At 37.2% G+C, this 27,062-nt stretch overlaps 1 protein-coding gene across 5 annotated transcripts in view; it reads left to right on the plus strand.

Annotated features, from left to right (window-relative positions):
* The first annotated feature begins 506 nt into the window (after window positions 1–506).
* The window catches only part of CSNK1G3 (casein kinase 1 gamma 3), a 109,807-nt gene continuing 83,251 nt past the window's right edge, over window positions 507–27,062 (plus strand). For all 5 annotated transcript variants that reach the window (XM_044917123.1, XM_021702206.2, XM_021702209.2 and 2 more), the window contains exon 1: window positions 507–843. The gene's annotated coding sequence lies outside the window, so the exon portion shown is untranslated. The remainder of the gene's footprint in view (window positions 844–27,062) is intronic.

Raw genomic sequence — 27,062 nt, forward strand, 5'->3', positions numbered from 1 at the left:
GGCCAGGGCCCTAAAATTCTGCACCTGGAGGGCTGTGCTCGGCAGAGCCTCGAGAACCTGACTTGGCACAATGGCGCCCTTAGGCTCTTTGCTCACCCAAGCCGCGGAATTTTTAGTAGCTGTTCCTAATCACGGGAGCGTTTTCTTCCAGTTCTCCCCCAGAGACCTCACCAAGCCTCTCCTCTCCTAGCCTCGCCCAGAGAAACATACCCGTATCCACTATTACTCCACGTTCCCCCTCACGCACCGCTCGTGCGGAGGTGGGGATGGAGGACTGGCTTGGCTTTTATATACCTTGCCAGCCAATGAACGTGCTGCCTTTCTTCCGGTTGGCGAGCCGGCCAATCCGAGCAGGTCGCTGTAATCTTCGGCTCTACTCGGCTCTTTTCGCTGATGCGGGAGCTTGGGGGCCGCTGCCGCTAGAGAGACGCTTTCCTTTTTTATTTTTTTTCATGTGTTCACTTCCGGGTCCGGCGCCGATCCGGATGCCCGAGGCAGAAGGATGTTTGACCTCCGGATAAGCGAGGCGCCGCTGTGCATTCATTCCCGGCTGCATCGGTGGCGACAGCAGCGGCCCGGGCGGCGACTCTCCGGCCAGAGGCGGCGGTAGGAGGCACCGGCAGTAGTGCAGGGAGCGAGTCCGAGCCGAGCTGCGTTCCCTCCCTCGCTCGTTCCTTCCCCCCCTACCTCGCTCGCTCCCTCCCTCCGTGGCTCGCTTTCCTCCTCCGGTCGCCGGCGGGTGTGATGTGCCGCCGCCGCTGCCCCCGCCGCCGCTGACTGACGGAGCAGGGGGCGCCGCCCGCGCCCGGGACCGACCCCGCAGCTCGCGGCCGCGCCTCTGAGGTAAAGCCCCCTCCGCGGTGGCGCGCGGCCGGGTGGCCCGGGCCCGGCGGCAGCCTCGGCGGGGCCGCTGCTCCCTCCTTCCCGGGTGGGGCTGGGTGGGCTGGGGTCCGGTGCTGGGAGGGCTGGGGTGCGACGGGGGCGGCGCCGCAGGCGGGGGCCGCGGACGAGGAGGGGTGGGCGAGGACCCCGGCGGGCTGGCGGCGCGGAGGGAGGGGCCGCGGCCGGGGGGGAAGGGGGGAGGTGGTGAGGGCGCCGAGGGCTGGGCGGCCGGGGAGGGGGCCGCGGGCGGCGGGCAGGGCGGGTGCAGAAGTTGCCGAGCGGTGCGGCGCGAGTGGGGACGCGGGGGAGGTGGGCGAGCCGGGAGAAGGCGGGGGCTTGTGCGGGGAGGGGTTTTGGGGTCGGGAGCGCAGCCCCGGCGCTCCTGATTGTGTCTAGACAATTACCCTCTGAGTGGGGGTTTGGGCAGGAGGGAGGCATCGGGCTGCTGGAAGGAGGTGTCAGGGGCCAGCATTCATTTCAGGGGTGAACTTCCCGCTGGGGTGTCTGTTGGGGGTGGGGGGCAGGGATTTACCTATTTGATGGAGCTTCTGACTTAGCTCAAAACTTAACCAAGGCATTAGTCGGGGGTAACAAAATTTCTCTGCTCACTACTGTTAAGGTGCTGGTTTGTTTGTTTATTCCACATGCAGGGGAAGTGACACACCGAAGCGTTGGTGCTCTTGGTCCACAGCTCCTACATTTCTTTTCGGTGGGGTGGTGATGGAGATGTGTGTGTGCTTGTGGGGTGGGGGTAGTTAGGCCTGTATTAGGATCATTCCAGTTTTCCCAGGGAAGGAGGAAAAGTTAATGGGTGGGAGAGAAAGAGAGAGTCTGTGTGGGAGACGGCTACTGTTGCTATACTGTGGGAATTAGTTGTAACTCTGTTGTAATGAGTAGGGAGGCCGGCCAATAAGTGACCCCTTTTTAACCTTTTGTTTTAGAACGTCGACTTTAATTGGAAAATTAAAAACCTGATTTAATAAGAAAATAAGTCAATATTTCTCTGGCAGTTACTGGTGAATGACATTCGCTCACAGTAAACGATGTTGAACTACATCTGAGTTGGAATACTTTTAAAAATTAAAAATATTTAATTTTTAAACCCGTGGATATATTTTTGAGGAATATTTGCTGTCCCTATAAATAAAAAGTGGAGGAAAAATAACACAAATTATAAGAATGAGTTAGGGTTAGAAAGATAGGAGGCCAGTTTAAGAAACCATTTTCCACCAAAAATCAGATACAGTTGGTGACATTCTTAATAACTTTTTTCGGGGTGGGGTGAAGAGTTCTGCCTAGTGTATTTCATAACTCTTTCCAAACTTTGCTCCGGCTCTATTCTTAGCCTAAGATAAAGTATCTTTTGTATATATTAGCCCTTATCATTGCACATTAAAATGAAAATCGCATTTATTGGCATTGAAAGGAAGACATTAATCAACTGCATGGCTTTGGCATAGATTCTCTGGAATATACAGACACTTTGGCTTCCAGGAGCTTGCATTTCTGCATATGCATCAGGTATTAGTATTTCTTATTAGAATGGGGACAGAAAGATTAATTTTAATATTGATATATATGAGACTTTTTGGGGGGATCTTAGAAAGTGATAATCTTCAGTGATGACTTACTGTGCTCTTCTGCCAATCATCAACTCAGAACCTCTTCTGCCATTCATCAACTCAGAAATTAATGCATTATGTAATTATTGTTATTTTCATTGTTAGATTTACAGAGGGTTAACTCTTACCAAAATCTTCAACACATGGTATTCATTTATTCCTTCAAATAAAAAGACTGGAATTAAAATCAAGGAATAGTTCAGTTCAACCCGGACCTTTACTCTGTGGTGAGGATGGAAGAGTGGTTAGAATATGAAGATGAATCAGACCCAGTAGTCGTCTTAAAGGGAGAAGCAGACATGCACAGAAATAATGGCAACACAAGACACCTGTGGGATTTATTAGAGGTGCATGGAAGCATGGTGTGTGTGTGTGTGTGTGTATAGAGAGAGAGAGAGACTAATTTTTGACTGTGGAATTATGAATGACTTCAGAGCTGGTAGCACTCCATTTGGGCATTAAAATATTTTAATGGGCAAATGGGGGCTTGGTGTGTGTGTGTGTGGGGGGGGGGGCTTAGTTTTCTAGGCAAAGAGAACAGCTGGAGCACAGGCATGTTGGTTGGGTATTATGGGGACTGTTGAGCTGCACATGAGGCTGCTGGGCCAGGAGGTCTTTATGGGAGAGGAAGCTGTGAAAATAGGTGGAGATCAGGCGGTGGAAGTCCAGAATGCCTTGTATTTAAAAAATGAGTCAGTTTGAGGTATAAAGGTCCAAATGTCCAGATATTATGCTTCTAGGAAGTAGGTAGGCAAATAAGGATAGTAAGTTCAAGGAAACAAACTATAACAGAATAATCAACTTGTTATGATTTATGCTAATGGAGGAAAGCAGAGAAGTATATAATCTACAACACTCCATACCTGGCTTTGTCATATTTCTGTACTTGAATTTGAATATGGGTGTGTCTGGAAATCTGGTAATTAGTTGTATATGAAATGAATCCAGGGTGTAAAAATGAGCCTCTGGAAGAAATGGGAAGCTCTCTGTTTATTTCTCTGTCCCCTTTGTAACCCACTCTGTACTGGCAATAGGCTATTTTTCTGGTGTAGTTTATTGATTCAGAGTTTTTCAGAAGGGAACAAGTGGTTGTTTAAGTTTTAGAGGGTTTCCCAAAGGAGTATTTCAAACTAAATTGAGGGCATGCTGCACTGTTAAACAACAAAACAAAACACAGATCATTGGATAGTTATATTATTGTTAATGCATTTGAAGGTGAGATTAACTATGGATAAAGTGAAATGTAAGGAATCTACATACAGGGAGAATTGACCATGACAGTGGGATGATGAAATGGGAAATGTTCACGGTTCCAGATAATATGTGTAAGGTTTTTAGTTATCTTAAGTATTAAATGACCCTAAAATAATTTAACCCCAGTTTTTATCCCTATCAAAGAAGTACTTAGAGGGCGCCTGGGTGGCTCAGTCGGTTAAGTATCTGCCTTCGGCTCAGGTCATGATCCCGGGGTCCTGGGATCGAGTCCTGCATCAGGCTCCTTGCTCTGCGGGGAGCCTGCTTCTCCCTCTTCTCCCCACTTGTGTTTTCTCTCACTATCTCTGTCTCTCTCTCTCAAATAAATAAATAAAACTTAAAAAGAAAATTAAAAAAAAAAACGTACTTAGAAAAATACCACCGTCACAAATGACAGTGTTTAAGTCTATGTAGACTCACCTTTCTGGGAAGATTGTTTGATATTTTACTAACTATTCCCCTCTAGGTGTCCAGAAAGGGTATATATATTATAACTGAATTTGTGAACCTGCGTATAACTGAATTATCATGAACCTTCCATTTAAAACACTAATTCTTGTTAAAATTTATTAACTGCCTACTTTGTAGAGCGACAATAGATGATACTCTCAAGAGAACTCTTCTTGTTAGATGGTGTATAACCCTTGCTTTTGACAGCTGGAAACAGTCATCTAGAGTTTAAGTAACCTTTTTAAGATATAGCACAGTGCTTATTTAAATCATTTTTTTCCTGACTTCAGAGTCTTAAACCACCGATGATCTGTTCTTTTCTAATCTTCCATCCTCTTCCTTTTTTGTGTTTTCTCGAGAGGTTGGCACTTAATGGTATTGATTGGTATTGTTAGTATATGTTTGGGTGTTGGTTCTTCAAGATGGAACTTTTTTGGAAATGGCAATTTTTGGGGTATCTGTAGTTCTTTAATTGTAGAGATTCCGTAGGAATGGACAGTATGGTTCTAGTGACTAAAGCTACCTCAGAGTATCCTTTTGTGATGATCTATAGGGCAGAACCATATTTGGGATTCTTAATGTGTAGAAATCAAGTGTGTATTATCCATGAATGTGAAGTGACTTGGGAGACGCTCTGCATTACTCAGAAAATAAGGAATGAGAGAGAGATAAAAGGACAGATAAGTTTTACACATACATTACAGGCTGCTATTAGCCATGTTTTTTCTTTTCTTTTTTTTTTTTTTAAAGATTTTATTGATTTATTTGAGAGAGAGAGAATGAGAGACAGAAAGCACGAGAGGGAAGAGGGTCAGAGGGAGAAGCAGGCTCCCCGGTGAGCCAGGAGCCCGATGTGGGACTCGATCCCAGGACTCCAGGATCATGACCTGAGCCGAAGGCAGTCGCTTAACCGACTGAGCCACCCAGGCGCCCTAGCCATGTTTTTTCTAGCTCCCTTCTCAAAGCTAGGATTTAGAAACCATAAATGTTTCCTAAACTATAGGGTTTCCTCCTATTATGGGACCTTAGGAAGGTGTGTAGTGATTTGTTCTTAAACTATAGTAAGTGATTGGTTATATTCTCTCCTGCCACTCCCTGCCCATAATCTTTGTTATGAGAAAGAATTCTTAATCAATGATCTTGAAGCGTTTATGTATTTGGTAGAGAAGACACACACTTCGGTCATTTTCTTGACTAATGATAGATCACACAGTTATAATTTAATTTAATGAAAGTCTGTAGCTCAGTTATATCCACATATTCCTAAATCACATCCACATTTTTTATAGCTTTCACTGGAAGTAAGTAAAATCTTATGATACTCTTTTTCTTAAGATAATGATGAATTGTTAGAAGGTTGATTGGTGGGTAGAATAAGCAAAGACTCTTGGGAACAGCCTATTTCAAGAGACTGTTTTAACTCACCTGTTTGATCCACTCAAAAGATTAATACTCTTCATTCATTTGCTGCTTGATGCCCATGCTATACTAAATGGCAGTAGACTACTCTCTAGTTTGTTTTGGAATTTTTAATCCCAATAGTTATTTTATACTTACCAAGAATTGTTTGTGTTTGCCCCTAACAAACTGTTGATGGGACTTGTACTTGATGTTGTAATTACACAGTTTAATGAAACATTATTTAGTGAAATATGGAGGCAAAAAGTTATTTGTATAAGAACCTCTGGCTCCTTTGAAAACAGGTGAGTAGCTAAAATAATTATAGTTAAAATAGATGTGGGTGAGATAACTTTAAACAATGAGGGAAACCCTCATTAAACCCTAAAAATCTAAAAAGAATCTACAATAAGATTGCTTTTAAGTTTTGCAAGATATCTATCCATGTTTAAAAAACAGAAACTGGAAATCACAGGTGATGTACACTAGGTGTGGTTTTGCAAGAAACACAGAATAGAACTGTGATCTGTAGACCAATACTTCAAGAAAAGGCCTTGGCCTTGCATTAAAAGATTGTCTTGGGAGTGTACATTTTTTATGTTTTAGTTGCAATAAAATGTTCAAGATATATAGATTTTTTTATGATTCCCGTTTCATGTTTTTTTAAAAAATTTTTAAGATTTTTTTTTTTTTTAATTTGAGAGAGCGAAGGAGAGCGAGAGAGAGAGTGCGAGTGTGAGAGAGCAGGGGGAGGGCAGAGGGAGAGGGAGAGAGAGAATCTGAATCAGACTCAGTGCTGAGCGCAGAGCCCGATTGGGGCTCAATCTCACAGCCCTCAGATCATGACCTGAGCCGAAACCAGGAGTCAGAGGCTTAACTGACTGAGCCACGCAGGCACCCCATGATTCCCCTTTTAAACTAACTTAGGAACTCTTGGTTAATAATATGTTAAAGACAGTATCTGCTTCTAAAGTATCTATTTTATACCCTATCTTAGAGATTGATTTAATAGCATTGTCTGATAAAAAAGAAATTCTGGTATTTCTGACTGTATTCATTCATACCTTAGGGTGAATTGTTTAATTACCTAGTCAGGTGATCAACCTATGGTTTTCACATATTTCCCTATATGGTCCTTGATCTGATTTCGTATTCTACCTTTCAGCTTTTATATAGAGAGGAGCCTTCGTAGAATCCCCTCATCTCCTCAACCTGAGTAGGGACTGCTGGAGTGAATTGGTAGAGGAAATTGTCCCTTGGAAGAGGAAATGCCATACCCTTGATGTGTACCAGGAGTGTTTGAGCTTGGTGCAAAGCATGCTGGTCTAGCAGCTTAGAGGAGCTGCCCTCCTGAGCCCTCCTAGCTCAGCTCAAGTGAAAAGGAAAACTTTTAGGTTATAGGAAAGGAGGTCCAGGTGGGGGAAGGAAAGATAGATAGGTTATGCTATTTATCTTGGTGTTGCTGCATTTTAATGCCTGAAATGCAGTAGTTTCTGGTATGGAACACTAAAGTATTGAGGTAGGGCTAGTTTTTCAGAGCTTTGGTCTGCCTCTCTGTGATTTTTTTTGGCTCTGCTCTCCTCTTTGTGTTGGATTCATCCTCAGGCTTGTAGCAAGATCACATCTAGACATGCATTGGCCAGGAAATGTTTTGCACAAGCTTACCAGCATACTTTTCCTTTCATGTTTTATTGACCAGAATTAGGTCATGTGTATTTCCTAACCAGTCATGACAAGGGGAATAGGGTTATCATGGTTGATTTCTGTTAAATCAGGATATATCCCCTGCATTTGGGGGTGGGGTCACATTTTCCTGAGTTACATTGTGGAGGGAGGATATTTTTAAAAATTGTGGGAAGGAAGAATATGGGGGAAATGGATGTTAGAGAGGCAATCAATAGTGACCACTATATCTACTTGTTTTGAGAATGAAAATAAATAATGCATATAAATACACTTTGAACTTTAAAGGGTTGTACAGATGTAGCGGATGAAAGATTAGAAAGCTGCTTCTATGTTGCTATCTTAAATGTGCTCAGGTATGAATCTTTTAGGAGCATAAAACAGTGTCAGTTTTTTTATTGACTAACTTTGCATCAACAAAATCAGTTATTCAAGTTGTAAGATTATATATATTTTCCACAAAACTCATAAAGCTATTATAACTTTAAATTAAAAATTTCTACCTGTAAACTTAAATTTTTTTGAGTTGCTGCCCTCTCTCCTTTCCAAAAATTGCCCACATCTTTGATCTTGTCAGATTTCTTTCTTCTTCACGCTTAGAGGACAGTGAGTTGAGGAAATGGGAATTTGTCAGTCAGAGGAAGGGTTTATTTTGAATCACGGAATCCTAGTGAGATACGAAAGGACAGTTTTTACCTATCTTGAGAGAAGCAAAAAATTGGTGGGGGAATGGGGAGACAGGGGAGAATCACAGAATTTTGGAATTGAAACGAAATGAATCATGGGAAGGTTGAGTGAAATGCTCACGTTACACACCTGGTGGGTAGACTCTTCTATCCTAATTGGTAGTGTGGTGCTCTTTCTGACCCAAGAGGTGGGAGGCCATGAAAAGATTTGTCGGCTTTGCAGTTTTGCTTGAGACCATGGGGTAGTTCTGTAAAGGAGTCGGCCAACTGCTGTTAGAATGATATGTATTTCCAGGCTTTGGAAAATTTTAGTTAGAGATTTGGTCTTTTTTTTTTTTTTAAGTAAAGCAAACAAACTGACAGATTTTTAAATCTTCCCTCAAGCACAGCAACACACACACACAGACAGACAAACAAGTAACCTCAAACCTGGCCTGCTTAAATGAAAATGCAGAAGCAGAATGAGTGCTTGGAACAATTTATGTATGTTTAAATTCAAGGAAGTTGTTATCTTAAAGATTTCTGTGCCTGTAGTATATGTAAAAGAATACATGTGTGTATTATACATATATTTTGAGATACATGCATATATTATATATAAACACAGGATTTTAATTGTTGTAATACTTCTCATTGTAATTGTGGCACTTGTAAATACACAGAGTAAATCCATCCATCCTCTGCAAGGGTATTTATGTTAATGACCGTTATTTATAAATAGTGAGATTTGGGGTGATTTTTATTTTTACACTTTTTATACTTCTCTATATTGTTTGGATTTTATGCTATAATTAATCATTATTATTTACTGTTAGGAAAAATAGTAAAGTTTTTTTTAAAGAGGAAGAAAAAGTAGAATCCTGGGGTAGGATGTTTTTTACCAACTTAGATTTTAACATACTTCTGCTTTTGTTTGTATATTACCTTGAATAAAGTATGTCTGGAATGCAGGGCTACTTTGCAATGGTCTTTACTTTTAGAATTGTACTTTTTAAAATTATTTACCTTAAAATTTTAAGTTGAAATTGGCCATTTGATACCTTTTGATACAAGTGTACTGTATAAAAGTAGTGGACTTATGAATATTTTGTAGTTATTAATCGTGTTACCTATTTTTAAGATTTTATTTTTGACTTCAGGTGGTATACTTGGCAGTGTATTAGAGGACGCTGTATTAAAGTCAAAGTTATAGTCAGAGTTTCCTTTAGTAAAAAAGGGAAGTGACAATGTTTTTTTCCCTTAGAGCCAGTCTGTGTCATGTTTATTTTCTATTTTTGTGAAATCTTTTATATTCTAGCAATAAATACTTTCAAATGGCAGGCAAATATAGTAGGTAATGTCATAGGTAGAGAAGAGAGAAAATTCGTGGTATTCCTCTAGTTTTATGGTGTGCAAATATATGGCTACAAGACCTTTTAATAAAAATCCTGATTTGAAAAACTAATGTTGTAATGTATGGTGATTAACATAACATAATAAAAAAAAAGTAGTGATATACATATATGCTACAATTGTATTATATATGTATCTGTGTGCATACACAATAAAATATTATTCAGCCTTAAAAAAGAAAAAAAAAATCCTGATTTGAAGTGCAAATATAACCTAGTATTGTTTTGGAGGTGAAACTAGTAGATGTCAGTTGTTGGTGACATTTTTAGAAACTGGCATTTGTAGGTGCATATTTTTATAGGACATTATTTTATATTCTTTTATTCTAGAGATCTGAAAACAATGTGAACCAAAAAATGTATACATCTTAAAGATGTGGAATCTTGTAATGCCAGTTTTCATTTAAAAAACGGTAGATTATTTACTGAGGTTTTTTTTCTGACATATGAATGTCTGGGCATATTGTGGCTCATATTCTTTTATACATTTGAGGTTCTGAAAGTATTTGTGGTTAGTGACATATCAAAATGTCATCAACTCTTTAAAATCATTCCTTTGAGTATTTTCTGATACTCTGTTAAACGTTGGTAACTGAGTATGTATCATATGCATGTTTATTGTATGTTCTGCTGTTGATACACATTTTAGTTACCAACTACTGGTGAAGTTGTTTCTGAAGACCAATTGAAAAAATCCTGAGAATTGGGAATGAGAATGTGAGATAAGTCAAAATGTCTTTTATTATAGGCACTTGTTTAGAATCTTCCAATTCAGAATTAGTAAATTTTTTTCCGTGACAGAGTAAATGAGAACAAAAAGGGGTAATTTTAAAGATAATCCTTGCTGTAAGGCTGGGAGTGCTACCACTGACTAGAAATAAAAGTGTTTGTGAAGAAGGCTGTGTGTACCAGTGGTTCTCAGCCCTGATTTGACATTTACATTTTTGGGGGACCTTAGAAAACATGATGGATAAAGGGATTTTTACCCCTGCTCATTGATATTTGAGTCTCGGGCTGGGGCACTGATACATTTTAGGGTTTCTATAGGTGATTCTGGTGTGTGGCAGGGTTGAAAAGGACTGATTTCTTCTTTTTATACATCTCTTAGCTCTTAACTTTCAAGTTCTCTTTTTAATTGGGATAGGGGTGTGAAAGTGAGACAAGATATGCATAGGAAACATTTGCAAGAGGACCAGGTTAACAAACCAACTTCTCTTCATAGTTTCGTATCCAGAATCCTTAGTGATGCCACTATATTCTTTGCTTATTAGCAGTTTTTAATACACAGCACCAAAATTAGAGGATTTTTGAAGTTTGGAATATTTGTTAAAGGGAAATTTATCAAGAATAAATTAAAGTATCATCTCAGATGCCCTTGAAAATCTTAAGAAACCTAAAGTGATAAATAACAGTTGTATCTTTAATGTTATATAAACTATAAGAAGGCAAGAATTGTTGCTAATCAAAAGTTTATTAGTCATAGCTTATATTTATCATATTTATAATATCATTGAGTTGTATTTTTCCTGGAACATAAGGTTGAAAGAGGCCTTAATAGTTGAGTATAACTAAGTATAATGTTTCGGGTAACTGGCATAGCATGTGTACTGCTTTACTCTCTTTCATACCATTGTTGATGAGGAATATCTCTGTTTTCCCCTAAGTGGAAATAATTCACTTCAGTTATAGTACATTGTGTATATAGTATGTTGTCTATATCCTATGTAGTCAGTAATTGCATACATGTAAATGCACTATGATAATAGGGTTTTGTGGTTATTGTATCTTGTCATTTATGACAATCAGGGTCTTTTTTTTGTGTGCCACATTTAGTGTAGCTTCCTAGGTCACAAACACCCTTACCAGTTCCGGTCTTTTGTGATACAATGAGAACAAGCCGTTTTATGATGAGTTCAATATGCTAAATTCCATTCAAGGAACATTGTATGCCTGGTGGCAAAATTGGGTTTGGCAGTTCCTCTGTAAATTTCAAGGGTTAGACTTTCGTAAACTGCCCTAGAAGGATAATTTGTGGTAAAGAAATTTAAGAGTGGATAGAGTGTAGAGGACATGTTCTGTGAGAACTTGGAGAAGACTTTTAGAATTATTTTGTGTTCACCAAAATCCCACAAGTAAATCAGCACATGATAACAAGGCTCCCAGTAACACTTTGCACACACAGTGATTGAGCAATGGGTACTGTTCTTTAGGACCATAATTTCTTATCAACAATGTTAACATCCAGAATGCTCTGAAAACCAAAAATATTTTCTTGTATGTTTGGCACAAATTGGTTTTTTTCATAAAACTTGTGTTGAACTGTTGTATCTTTATTTCATGGATTTGTTGGTTTCACTGCAGAAATAGTAAATGTTTGATTATAATATACTGTTCCAGACTTCTGTGTGTCGTCCCAGCCTTTTTACAAAATATGTGGTGTATATACACTGTGTCACCTGTCAAAAATCCCCTAAAATTCCATATTCCAAAACATATTTGGCTGCAAGAACTTTGGAAAAGGGCTTGTGGAAACTGCATTAATTTGCTTCTACGTCTTGTTTCTTCATAGAAACTATTCAGCATCTTATTCCTCTGAAGTGGAGTTGCAGTAAGATGCTAGTAAATTTTAGTGTTTTTTTTTTTTTCTCTTGTAAATACATACATACCAAGGGGCACTTTATTTTAATCTGTATTTTTTTTTTAAAATCTGTATTTGTTTAACAGTTGTTGAAAGCTTTTCTATTTTTTTTGGCACTAAGTTATTACCCCGGTCCTGTGGGCCCCAGTGTGGTCCCAGGAGCACTGTGTAATTAGGATGCTTGGGATGGAAAATGTTTCGGGTAACTGGCATAGCCGAGTATTCATCACACACTCAGTTTAGTCCTTGGGGTTATATAATTTTACCTCTGCACATGGTAGCTTCATGCTGGAACACCTGTAGGCAGTCCTCTTTTTACATATCTTGGCTTCCTTTTTTCATAACAGAAAGAAGCAGGGGTGTGGTTGTAATGCCTCTGTTTTAGTTTCCTTAAACTTCCTTAATTTGTTTTTAAGACTTCACTGCAAAAATCTATATACTTAACTCTGGCTTCCCCCCCCGCCCCCGACCATCTTTTCTGGTTTTTTCTTTTCTCTCCTTTTCTTTATTACTCCACCCTCCCCTCCTTTATTTATTTATTTATTTTTAATGTTTTATTTATTTATTCATGAAAGTCAGAGAGAGAGAGAGAGAGGCAGAGGCAGAGGGAGAAGCAGGCTCCCCGCCTAAGCAGGGAGCCCGCTGCGGGACTCGATCCCAGGACCCCGGCATCATGACCCGAGCCAAAGGCAGATGCTCAACCATCTGAGCCACCCAGGTGCCCCACCCTCCCCTCCTTTAAAATAATATTTCTCAACAAGAGAAGTTCATGGTTATGGTATTCTGAATCAGAAAAAATGCCCTGCTGGTGGGAAAGGTGACATATAAATCTGCATTTTCTGGTTTTCCCCCCCCCCCCCCCACCCAGGAGGACCTTATTCTAGGGGAGTGATTATTGTACTGCTTGATAGTGTTCTGTGTACATGGTCTTTGCTTTCTTTGCCTCCGTAGATACTGAGGGGTGATGGGGTGGTGTGCACCGTGGTACATGCTTTTGCAGTTGTGTTTTTGAATTCGCCAAGATAGTGGGCATTTTACCATGTAGTTACTAATGGAAGATTTAGAGCTTACATAGTTAGGTTATGTGCACTTGCTGTGTGCTCTGAAAAGTGCTGTAATTCTCTTGTACATATCATACTTTATATTATTGTTTGTTTAAGCTGTGTGATGCCAGGGATTATGATTGTCTTGTGTGCCATTTCATTTCATGTATTTGGCACATGATAGGCCTCTTGTGACTACTTATTTGTTGAATGAATGGATTAATCATTTCATCTTTTTTATTAGGGAGAATTAACATGGAAGAACCTTGATTAAATGCCTCCTGAGGCACTGTGCTCGCTCCAAACCAAGTTAGTGTGCATCAGCATAGTTGTGTGAGGTATCTCAAACAAATAAATTGGCCCTGCTTTAAATGTGCTAATAAACGCAGGCATCTGACATAGTTACTCAGGCTTAAAAGTAGAGAAATACTTTATAGAAAGGTTTTCTTTTTTTAAATGGCAGAAGTTGAAATTAAGTGCATTTATGGGCTAGCCAGAAAATTTAAAGGAAGTATTCAGTTTTTTGAACATTTCACTTAATTACGATTTTGTCGCAAGGTATTTTTTTATGTTAGATAAATTTTTCTTTTTCCTGTTTTTAAATTTTTGCACACTAAAGTTCACTCCCTGTACTATTAGTGCACGAAACAATTCCATTAGCTCCAAATATTTCCCTCCTGCTGCCCCTTTGTAGTCAACCCCTTCTACTCCCAGCCCCTAGCAACCCCTGATCTGTTCTCAGTTTCTGTAATTTTGCCTTTTTCAGTTTCAGAATGCATATCAATGGAACCATGTGGTATGCAGCCTTTTGAACCCAGCTCCTTCCCCTTTGCGTAGGGTATTTGAGATTCATCCAGGGTGAAGCATGTGTCATTTCTTTTTGCTGCTGAGCAGTATTCCATTATCTGGATGTACTTCAGCATGTTTATCCATTCACCATTTGAAGCATTTGCTTCCAGTTTTTGGCAATTAGGAATAAAGCTGCCCCAAACATTTATGTGCATTTTTTTTTCTCTTTTTGGTAAATTGAAGTTTTCATTTCACTTGGTAAGTTCCTAGGATTGGAACTGTTGCATGTGATAAGTATATGTTTAACTTTATGAGAAACTGCCAAACTTTTCCTAAGCAGCCGTATACCATTTTGCATTCCCACCAGCAATGTCCAAGAGTTCTAGTAATAAGCAGTTCCTGAAATTTAAATTTGCAATCTTGAATTACTTTTTAATAATTAGCTTGTTAATTTAGTTGCACACCAAAATATCATGACCATAATATTTATTCTGAACATGATCTTTTCATTGCCGTAGACCTATCAGATAGATAGTGATTTAGGGGAACCTCAATTTTTAGGGAATGCCGTCTTCATGATGTTTCGGAGCTTTTCTTTCTGGCTCAGGTGAGCCAGCCCTGATCTCTGTAAGAAAAACTAGACCTTGGGGCGCCTGGGTGGTGTAGTCCGTTAAGCTTCCAACTCTTGGTTTTGGTTCAGGTCCTGATCTCAGGGTCGTGAGATTGATCCCCACATCAGTTGGGTTCTGCACTCAGTGTGGTCTGCTTAGAACTCTCTCTCCCTTTCTCTCTGCCCCTCCACCCTACTCTTTGTCTCTTTCTCAAATAAATACATCTTAAAAAAAAAAAAGAAAGAAAGAAAAGAAAAACTAGGCCTTAACCCTGGTGCCCATATTGGGACTTAAATTGTCTTTCAGTTCTGTGTCTTTGTCTTCTGGCTACAGCATTTACTTGGAGAAGGATTTTCGTGGTTTGGTCTGGGCAGAAAGAAATCCGTAGTCTGAAGAAGTGGTAGTTTAAGCTTTTCTATCACTTATTGCAAGTTTCATTCTAGAATCTTATAGAAGTCAACTTGGTTATTCATGATTTATTGTCAGTTATAATATTAAGTTCTTTCTGTGATGAAAATTGACAATATTAGCTTCCTAAGTAAAATTCTCAAGTGTGAAATCTTTTTCTTTTTAAAGGTTTTATTTGTCAGAGAGAGAGATAACACAAGCAGGGGGAGGGGTAGAGGGAGAAGCAGACTCCCCATTGAGCAAGGACTCCAGGATCATGACCTGAGCCTAAGGCAGACACTTAACCAACTGAGCCACCCAGGCGTCCCTCAGATGTCGATACTCTTGAGTGAACCTTTTAATTTTGTGACCTTTGCCTACACGTGACGGTTATTTATAAGTATATATTTTTACAAATTTAGGGAATTAGCACTGTAGTTTAAAAAATGTAATTTCATTATGAGAACTGTGAATGAAGCAGCTACTGACTTTTCTGAAGTACTTTCTCATTTATCTGGCATAATCACTCAGCGACCTGTTAGATAAATTAGAAGATTGAATTTATATTAAAGTATTTTATTTTAGTATTCTTTTAAAATGATCAACTTTTGGGGCGCCTGGGTGGCTCAGTTGGTTAAAATGATCAACTTTATGAGGTAGTACTCTTCTCAGTGTTTTCTAAACATATTCAGATCTTGCTGAGTCAGGGTTCTCATTCTGCAGATCAGTTATAAAGTGTGCTGTGATGTATAGATTGTCTGAATTTATCGAGGTGTAAATGTTGTCTTCTTTGTTCTCTGTCATATTTTTACTAGTCACTTCAATTGTTCCTTCTATGTTTGATTTTCTAATACTTACTAGAATTATTTTAAGATTAAAATAAAATCTAGTTTAGGGGCTCTTTTTGTTTAATGAGCAAAATATGCATTTTGTGACTTCTTTCAGTGCATTTTTTTTCTTCTGGTTCATAGCTATGTTTTGGAGATTTGAAACTACAGTATAGGGGCGCCTGGGTGGCTCAGTCATTAAGCGTCTGCCTTCAGCTCAGGTTACGATCCCAGGGTCCTAGGATCAAGTCCCACATCGGCTCCCTGCTCCGCAGGAAGCCTGCTTCTCCCTCTCCCGCTCCCCCTGCTTGTGTTCCTGCTCTCTTTGTCTCTCTCTCTGTCAAATAAATAAATAAAATCTTTAAAAAAAAAAAAGCGAAACTACAGTATAAAGGACCTTTGATTCGTGAGGTGTTATTCCACTTGTTGTATCTTCTTAGAGCTGTAAATTGCCTGCCTGTCCATACCTTTTTTTTCCTTCTTTCTTTGAAAAAGACATGATCTTATAAATTAACATTCCTAAACTTCTAAGAGGTAGTTTGTCTGTTCACTCATTCATTCATTCACTCATTTATTCAACAAACTTTTAATAAACATCTGCTATGTATTATGTATTATAATAGATAATGAGGAGACCGAGTTCAATAAAATATCCTTGCCCTTCAGGACATCAGATAAAAATAAATGGGCTGTCTTAAGGTTGAAAAGTAAAAACGTTGTGCCTTGTCTTTCCTGTAAATTGGTTGTAAAATGTAAAGGTTTCATCAGGTTCACTTAAAATTTTTTTTTCTTCCATTAGGAAGTTCAAAGGTTATCTTTTTTTTTTTGAAGTTGGCAGCAAGTGATACTTGCCTACTTCTATTAGTTCATTAGGAGTTGCATAATGACAGTATTTGAATTCTATCATTTCTTACTTATTAGATGGGAATATATTTAAAGAGAGAAAATTCCTCTCATCAGTTAGGGTTGATCCTCATTATTAACAGATTCTATATTTGCAGATTTCTCTGCTTGCTAAAATTTATTGGTAACCCCCCAAATCAGCGTTCTTGGTGCTTTCCCAGGCATTCACGATACGCACATGTGCAGATCAGCAAAAAATGTGAATTACCCAACGTGCATGTTCCCACCCAAAGCTGAACAAGGTGGTGCTCTGCCTTCTTGTTTTGCTTTTTGGGGTCTATTTAATGCTTTTTTGGGGGTGATTTTGCTGTTTAAAATGACCCCCAAATGTAGTATGGAAGTGATGTCTAGTGTTCCTGAACTCAACCTGTGTGATTTGCTTTATTGAGAAAATGTGTGTTACATGGGCTTGGTTCAGGCATGCGTTTTAGTGCTGTTGGCTCTGAGTTCAGTGTTAATGACTCAACAATACGTATTAAATAAGGCGTCTTTAAACAGAAACATCCGTGAATAAGACTGTATATTAATCGTTTGATGAAAATGTTGTGACCAGAGACTTGCAGGAACTGAACCCTTTATCTTCCCTAGGAGCATTGGTCTATTGTTCTTGTTTCAGAGTTTGCTGCAACTTTATAGAACATAACTCCTGGGAACCAACTGTTTTTAGTTTTGCTCAGGTACAGAAGGATATCCTTTTTAATCAATATAAAAAATATACTACAGCGCCATGGGAGTCATGAAGTTAGATAGGCTTGAAAGGGCATGGTGAGACCTGTTCTGGGACAGGTTCATTGCTATATCCCCAGACCCTTGGACTGTGCTTGGTACAGGGTAGATATTCAGTAAGTATTTGTTGAATGCAAGTGAGTGCCCCAAAACAGAATATGACTTTCCTTGACAGCATGGAGTTAAAATTTAATACTGTTCCTGTGATTGGGATTTGCAGCCATATTTGTATTCTTATAGTGAGATGACCTGCTCATAGAGATTGATATTGTGAATTTTTCATTAATAGAAATTTCCTGTGACCTCTACTTGATTTTTCATTCCCATGATGCTTAAAGGGGCAGGAGATGAGGGTGAGATATGCTTCTCTGGCTGCACATGTAATAAATGTTTAGGGGGCTGGACATTTTCAAATTAAACATTCCTTCCTGTTCCAACCATTGAGACTCCTTAGCTGTGGTAAGGGGTATTACCAATGAGAGTATAAATTCACCTGTGAAAATGAAAAGAGGAGGCACAAAAGATATTTTGAAGACCTATGATATAGTTGTATCCTAGTTACTAGAAGAGAGTCAGACCTGGATAGTTAGAAAATTTACTTAATTAGATATTCAGTAATGTTTATGTTTATTAAGAAAATTTCTCATTAAAAATTGACTTAGTTATAACTGATTATAATTTAGCATGTTTTGATACTCCTATGCTGTCATGTATTTATTACATCTTTCAAACTGAGAAATACTTTTTGACCATAACTCATAGAAATCTGTTTATCACAACCTGTAAAAATGTATTTTACATTGTGACCCGTGGATACATATACATTGATATAAAGAACAAAAAGAAAATCTCATTGAACAAAACCATTCTTTATGACATATGTGTATTCCATTTTCTTTTCTATATAATACTATTTCATTTAAAAAAGTGCTGCTCAAGACTTCTTACATTAGTTTAACAACCCACTAATTTAGGGTCATGATCCACACTTTGGAGAACCCTGCTGTAATAGAACTGGTGGCAATTTTTAGACTAGAATTTCCTGGATCTTGATAGGAATATACAGGGGACATCACTGAAGTCAGGTTTCAAAAATGTAAAGTGCTTTTGACTATAGTTACTGAATGTTTCTGAGACAAAATAAGTTTCTGTAGTATGTAATTAGAGAAATTAATCTCCATTTTTGACATTACAGTTAATGATTTAGCTTTTAAAAATAAGTGTTGAGTCTTTTCTTAGACAACCACAGTTGAGCTCATGCCAGAAACCAGTAACTGGGACACTTGCTGCTAATAGAAGCATGTGATGTACCGGCTAGCCATCACATCACAAATATCCTTACTCATTTAAATTTTGGAGAAGCCTGGAGACATGTATTGTAATGTAATTTTTAGAGACTGAATAAGGCATTTGAAACACTGCATGGGTCATTTCATATACTAGATATGGACTTTTTCATTTAAGTTATAAAGCAGTGACAAGTTATTAAGTTATCAGTGCTGTGACAACATGTGAAAAACAATTTTTAAAATTTCCATTACTTCTAATTTTGTATTTGCAAAAAGCATTGACTAACATGTTGAATATGAAAAGATAACCATAGAACATTTTCATACTTAATATTATAGATACATGGAACAATTCTATATGTATTGCAGCAATATTTGAGAAGCTAGATCGAGTATTTAAGCATTTTAAAGAATTTAGAACTGCTCATTAATGTTTGAAAGCTTTTGCTAACTCTGGGTGGTTTTTTATGAGGTAGAACATACTATACTGATATGTTCTCAGACTACTTACTCTGTTTTATGTAGTTGCAATCTAAAAAAGGTCAGTTGGCTCTGTAATGTATTAAATTATTGGCCCAGGAAGATTAGAGAATCTGATTTTCTGTTTTATGTTTTGAAGATTCATCATTGATCATCAAATTAGAAGTATGCCAGTGGCCTACATTTCTGTTCATCTAATCAGATTATGTCTAATGTTTTCTGTATTTAGCAGCTCTTTTTTTTAATCTTTATTAGTGGATGTTGTGACATCAAAATTGTATTTGTTTATGAAAGCAAAACAATTGATTATTTGTATTTGTTTATCAATTCTTGAGGATAATTTAAAAATACATCCTTTTAATAAATTCTGTCTTCTAAATGTAGGTATTTAAGTCAGTATACTGAGAATAGTGATAGAATCAAACCTAATTTGTAAATATTTTGTTAACTCTTCATGTACATTCATGTAGCTTTATGCATATTAACTATAAATCCATGTCCATTCTTTTGGTTATAGATGGTTTAGGGTTTTAGTTAAAAGGGTAGCATCTCGTAAATAAAAGTTAAAATATCCTTAAGCCATATAGATAATTATTTAATTTGCGTTATCAGGTGTATCCGAGACATATTTGTATGATACTTGGTTCTCTCAGTAGTTTTTATTTCTCTGGATGCCTGATTTTTAAGTTTTCAAGCTGTGTTTTTCTATTCTCTTCCTTGTAGTTTTTGAATTTAAAACTTCTCAGAGAAATTTTCTGTTACTACTATTGACTGCCTCTGTAGGTATAATACAGTACTAGGATTATTTGTGGGCTTTTAGCAACCAGGGTAATTTTAATGGACATGAACTGTAATTGTAAAAAGAACTTGCTTGCAGCTTTAACAATTAGAAACCCTTCCCAAATAAAACTTGTCTTCAAAAAAAAAAAAAAAAAAAAAGCTTCTGAATCTTGTATCTGCTTATATTTCTGTTTTTGCTTGACTGTTAGAAGTCAGAAAAATAAATTTGTTAAGTATGGGTACTGAACTGCATGGTATACATTTTGTATTTAGTATTACACAGTTATATTTCTAACATGATCTAGCTTCTTGCCTGATTCCTTACTTGAAATTTTTCTCAGTTATTTTGTAGGGTGTGTATTGTAAACTGCCCTAAATACTTTTCTCTAACAAGGTTGGCTTTTAAATAAAGTACAGATATTATTTAGTTTTTAGGATCGATTGTTGCTAAAAATGTATCTATAATTTAGTGAGAAAATGATACACTTTTCAGTGGTTCTTCACTTTTTTGGGTCATATAATCTTCTTACAATCTGTTGAAAGTTATGGATTCTGTCTTAAGAAAATGCTCAGGAGGTCCATGGATTTCGGGATAAGAATTCCACAACTGTTTCCAGTGTTAGTGGATTGTATTTTCATTCAAAATAAAGTAAACCAAACCAAAACAAAAACTATGATTTGTAGAGGCACTTATTACTTTACTTTTCAATAACTTGAAATGTTCTTATTGGGTTTTGATGGTGATTTTGTTACTGTAGGGTGAAGGCTATTTATTCATGGTAGAATTAACATTTCTATTAAATTAATGACTGTATGCTAGAATATTAAAATAATGGAGAAAGATGTAAAAGTAATAGTATCTTGCCTCATATCTCTAGTATTTGAATTTTTCAGTAGATAAAACCACTTTTTTTTTTCCTTGAGGAAGAATTAAAAGCCTGTCATTAGGTCATAAGAGGAGAAAAGAAGATTCCTTTGTAAAGGATCGTTTAATTAGGATCATAGATAAAAGAAAATTTGGTATTTAAAGAATGGGTCATTCCCCATGGAATTCTGGGAAGCTGAATAGCAGTTTAGTAAGTTTTCACAGACTTTAATATTTAAGTATATAGATTATAAACTTTCCCATGACTGGTTCTAGATTCCTCTCTCCCAAACCCCTTATGTAAACTATCTCTGAATCTGAGGATGTGTAAAAGAACTTTTAATTATTTCAGTTTTAAATGCTTTAGGTAGTTATTTCTATAATTTAAAATAATATGCATATACTATTCTCTTTGATTCTATGTCAAATTATTTTAAGTAGGCTCCATGCCCAGTGTGGAGCTCAGTGCAGGGCTTGAACTCACTACCCTGAGATCAAGACCTGAGCTAGATCAAGAGTTGGACACTCAACCGACTGAGCCACCCAGGTGGCTTTTGCCCCTATGTGAAATTAAGAATTTTTTTTCTAATTTTAATTTAATTTTTTTCCAGCTTTACTGAGGCATAGTTGACAAAATTGTATGTAAACTGTACAATATGCTGTTTTGTAGACATTGTAAAATGATTATGACAATCAAGTTAATTAACAAATTCATTACATAGTTACCTTTTTTTTTTTTTTTGTGGGTGGTAAGGATAGTCATCTACTCCCAGCAAATTTTAAATATACAATACAGTTTTATTAAAATACAATACAGTATTACTAACTATAGTCACCCAGCTGTACATTAGATCCTCAGAACTTACGGATCTTATAACTGAAAGCTTGCCCTTTGACCTACATCTTTCCATTTCTCCTAGCCCCTGGCATCCACCATTCTACTCTGTTTCTATGAGTTTGACTTTTTTTTTAGATTCTACAAATTAGTGATTCCCTATAGTATTTGTCTTTCAGTCTGGTGTATTTCACTTAGTATAATGCCCTCGAGGTTTATCTATGGTGTCCCAGTGGCAGAACTTACTTCTTTTTTATGGCTGAATAATGTTCCATTGAATATAGCCAGTTTTCTTTTTCCATTCATCTGTGACAGACACTTAGGTTGTTTCCATATCTTGGCTATTAGGAAATAGTGCTTCAATGAACATGGCAGTGCAGATATCTCTCTGAGATATTTATTTTAGTTTCCTTTGGATAAATACCCAGAAGCAGGATCACTGGATTATAGGGTAGTTCTATTTTTGATTTTTTGAGGAACCTCCCTACTATTTTCCATAATGACTGTACTAATTTATATTCCCATTAACAAGTGCACAAGGGTTTGCTTTTCTCCATATCCTTGCCAACATTGGTTAATTCTTATCTTTTTGATAATAGCCGTCTTTTAACAGGTAGGTATAAAGTATATCTGATTGTGGTTTTGATTTGCACTTGCATGATAACTAGTGATGTTGAGCACCTTTTTTGTATACCTGTTAGCTGTTTGTATATCTTTTTTGGAAAAATGGCTATTCAGATCCTTTTCCTATTTCTTAATCACATTATTTACTATTGAGTTGTATGTGTTCCTTATATATTTTAGACATTAACCCCTTATCAGACATATGATTTGCAAGTATTTTTTCCCATTCCATAGGTTGCCATTTTATTTCATTGGTAGTTTCCTTTTGCTACAGAAGACTTTTAGTTTGATGTAGTCCTACGTGTTCATTTTACTTTTGTTATCTATGCTTTTGGTATCATATCCAAAACAGTCATTGCCGAGACTAGTGTCAGGAAGCTTTTTTCCTATGTTTTCTCTTAAGAGTTCTGGTTTCAGGTGTTATATTTAAGTCTTTGGCCCATTATGAGTTAATTTTTGTGAATGATGTGAGATAAGGATCCAGTTTCATTCTTTTGCATGTGGATGTCTAGTTGTCCCAATACCATTTATTGAAAAGGCTGTCCTTTCCCTATTTTATGTTTTTGGTGCCCTTGTCAAAGATTAGTTGATATGTATATGGATTGATTTCTGGGTTCTCTGTCCTGTTCTATTGATTTATGTGTCTTTTTTTTTTTAATGTCAATACCATATTGGTTTGATTTCTGTAGGTGTGTAATATAGATTGAAGTCAGGAAGTGTGATGCCTTCAGCCTTGTTCTTCTTCAGGTTTGGTTTGGTATTTGGTCTTTTTGTGGTTCGCTATGAATTATAGGATTTTTTTTTTTTTTTTTTTGTTCTGTGAAAAAAGCCCTTGGAATTTTGGTAAGGATTGCATTGAATATGTAGATCACTTTGGGTTATTTAATCATAACAATACTAATTCTACCAATTTAAGAACATAGGCTATCTTTGTTGTATTTGTGCCTCTTCAATATTTTTCATTAATGTCTTAACACATTTCAGTGTATAGGTCTTTCACCTCCTTGGTTAAATTTATTTCTAAGTATTTAATTCTTTTTGATCCTATCATAATGGGATTGCTTTCATAATTTCTTTTTCAGAGCATTTGTAGTTAGTATATGGAAGTTCAGCTGATTTTTGTTTGTTGATTTTTGTGTTCTGTAACTTTACTAAATTTGTTTATTATAGCTAACAGTTTTTGGTAGAATTGTCAGAAATATATCATACCAAAACTAATGGGATATAGCAAAAACAGTTCTTAGAGGGAAATTTATGGTGATAAGTGCCTATAATAAGAATAAAAAAAGACCTCAAATAAAGGAACCTAAGTTTATACTTCAAGGTAAAAGAAAAAAAAACTAGAAAAAGAACAAACTAAGTTCATAGTTAGCAGAAGGAAGGAAATAATGAGATCAGAGCAGAACTAAGTGAAATAGAAACTAGAAGAACAACAGAAAAGATCACAAAATGAAGAGCTGTTTTTTTAAGGATAAAATTGATAAAGTCTTAGCTAGACTAACAAAAAAGAGAAGACTCAAATAAAATTAGAAATAAAAGAGGAGATACTGCAGCTAATACTGCAGAAATACAAAGGCTCATAAGAGACTCTTGTAGACAATTACATGCCAACAGATTGTGTAATCTGAAGAAATAAAGTCATAGAAACAAACAACCTACCAAGACTGATTAAGGAAGAAATAGAAAATCTGAATAGACTTGTAAATACTAAGGAGATGGAATTAGCAATCATAAATCTCCCAACAGCAACAACAACAAACGAGGACCTGATGGCTTTACTGGTGAATTCTACTAAACATCTAAAGAAGAATTAATACCAGTTCTTCTGAAACTCTTCCAAAAAATTGAAGAGGAAGTAATACTCCTAAAGTCATTTCATGAGGCCAGCACTACCCTGATGTCAAAGCCAGATAAGGGCACTACAAGAAAAGAATATTACAGACCAATATCCCTAATAAATATAAATGCAAAAATCCTCAACACAATACTAGCAAACTGAATTTACCAGAACATTTGAAGGATCATACACCATGATTAAGTGGGATTTAAGCCTGGAATGCAAGGATGCTTCAATGTTTGCTAATCAATAAATGTAATACACCACATTAAGAGAATAAAGGATAAAAATTGTGTGAGCACCTTAATAGGTTCAGAAAAAGACTTTGACAAAATTCAACATCCGTTCGTGATAAAAGTCTTGAGAAATTATGTATAGAAAGAATGTACCTCAACATAATAAAGGCCACATGTGACAAGCCCATAGGTAACATCATATTCAGTGGTGAAAAGTTGAAAGCTTTTCCTCTAAGATCAAAAACAAGACAAGGATACCCCCTCTCACCACTTGTATTCCACATAGTACTGGAAGTCCTAGCCACAGCAGTCAGACAAAAACAAACAAACAGACAAACAAAAAAACCCAACAAAAACAAAAAAACAATAAAAGGTATTCAAATTAAAGGTAAGAAGCAAAATTGTCTTTTTTTTTTTTTTTTGGCAGATGCATTGTTTTAGAATTTTCTACTAAAAGTGATGAAATTTTAGCTCACACATTTCCACTTACCCTTCTGTCTTTAAAGTTTGGATAGTTATTATGTTTACTTCCTCTATTGCTTACCTTTGACACTTTAAATAACAGTCTTACATCTCTGTTTTGTTGTAGCAAATTTTACATTATTATCTCTTTACTCCGTACTTTGTAAGGTGCAGATATTCTTATTTCTCTTGTTTCTTTTACCACTTCCACTTCCCCTTAGTAGGTGAGCATTTGTCAATTGTATCAAGGTTGGAAAAATTTATATTCTCTTCTGTAACATTTATATTGTGTTTTTTGGGTAAAATTGATTCTAAAAGCTGAAAATCAATTAACCATGCTTGCACTGTTAGGACATGCAGGAGAACCAAGTAGTATGCTAGAGAGAGCGAGTGGGAGAGAGAGAGCATGAGTGGGGGAGGCAGAGGGAGAAGCGGGCTCTCCAAGTAGGGAGCCCAATGCAGGGCTTGATCCCAGGATCCTGGGATCATGACCTGAGCTGAAGGCAGACACTTAATTCACTGAGCCACCCAGGCACCCCAGTTAACATACAGGTTTATATTGGTTCAGGTATACAATATAGTGATTCAGCAGTTCTGTACTTTACTCAGTGCTCATCGTGATAAGTATACTCTTTCATCCCCATCACCTATTGCACCTATTTCACTCATCCTCACACCCACCTCCCATCTGGTAACTGTCAGTTCTCTATAGTTAAGAATCTGTTTCTTGGTTTGTCTGTCTGTCTCTCTCTTTTTTCCTTTGTTTGTTTTGTGTATTAAATTCCACATATGAGTGATATCATGTGGGATTTGTCTTTCTCTGACTGACTTATTTCACCTGGTTAAACTTTCTCGCTTCATCTGTTATTGCAAATGACAAAATTTTATTTTTTTATGGCTGAATAACATTCCATTGATTATGTATACCATATCTTCTTTATCCATTCATTCATCTTTCGATAGACTTGGGCCACTTCCATAATTTGACTATTTTAAATAAATAATGGTGCCATAAACAGAGGGAATCTTTCCTGATTAGCGTTCTATGGGCCCTTTCTGCTCTAGCTCAGGAAAATTTTTCTTAATTTTCTCTGTTCTCCACAATACTTAAAATTATTAGTTGGAAGTTGGAGGTGTTGGATTGCTTCATCCTATGTGTTTTCCTTTATTTGTTTTCTTATTTTTGTTTTACGTATTAAGATTGCTTCCCCACTTGGTCTTTGCTTATTCCATTTAATGTAGCATTTTATCATTCTCCCTCTGTATTACTGTTCTTCGCAGAAGCCTCTGAGGATCTAATTGTTTTTATTTTTTGTAGTTTTTCTCTTATTTTGTGTGAGTGATCTCCTTTTTCCAGATTTTTCATTTGCTTTTCTGTTTGTATTTTTCTTTTGCATAATTAGCTTTCTTCACAAATATTGTAATTCTGGATTGTTGGTTCATTAGTTTCTTGGTGTCATGTATACACGATGGTGCTTATTGACTGTCAGTTTCCACATTAGAATGAGTACTCAGGGAACCAGTCTTTAGGGAAGGAATTCTTCAGAATGCCAAATGGGGATAGGTTTTATTCTGTGATGCCAGAGTATAATTTCCCCTCCCCCCATATTCTCCTTTGGACCCTCCTTTGGCTTCTTTAGAGGTTTGTTTTATTTTGTTTTGTTTTGTTTTACATAGGAAATAGTAATAGTAGTTAGTAACAATTTTCCCATTCCCCCATTTTGCCCCTGCCTCCCTTCCCTTTTTCATTCCTGCTTACTATTTCACCTAACTTCCTTTAGGAAGCCTTTGTGGACTTCTTTCTGGCAGGTCACCTCCTTACTCACCTGTTGTATTTTCTGGCACTTAGTTTGGGACTTTGCTTCCTTCATTGTTTCATCTGCAGTAAATGCGTTTCTTCCCGTCTTCCAAAAATTTATTAATATTTCATGTCTCCAAATGTTTTTATTGATATGGATATACATAGTTACAGTTGTTAACTTTTTTTTTTTAAGGTTTTATTTATTTATTTGACAGAGGCACAGCGAGAGAGGGAACACAAGCAAGGGAAGTGGGAGAAGGAGAAGCAGGCTTCCCGCCGAGCAGGTAGCCCAATGCGGGGCTCGATCCCAGGACCCTGGGATCATGACCTGAGCCGAAGGCAGACGCTTAACGACTGAGCCACCCAGGCGCCCCAACAGTTGTTAACTCTTAAAAAAAAAAAGAGTATTTCAACAGAAAGGTGTATATATCATAGGAAGACAGCATGTTGCAGTTTTGTAGGTTAATGATTTATTTCTTCTGGTGTGTGTGTGTGTGTGTGTGTGTGTGTGTGTGTGTGTGTGTGTGTGTGTGTGTGTGTGTGTGTGTGTGTGTGTGTGTGCG

Source organism: Neomonachus schauinslandi, chromosome 7, assembly GCF_002201575.2.
Source record: "Neomonachus schauinslandi chromosome 7, ASM220157v2, whole genome shotgun sequence".
In the NCBI taxonomy this organism is placed as follows: Eukaryota; Metazoa; Chordata; class Mammalia; order Carnivora; family Phocidae; genus Neomonachus; species Neomonachus schauinslandi.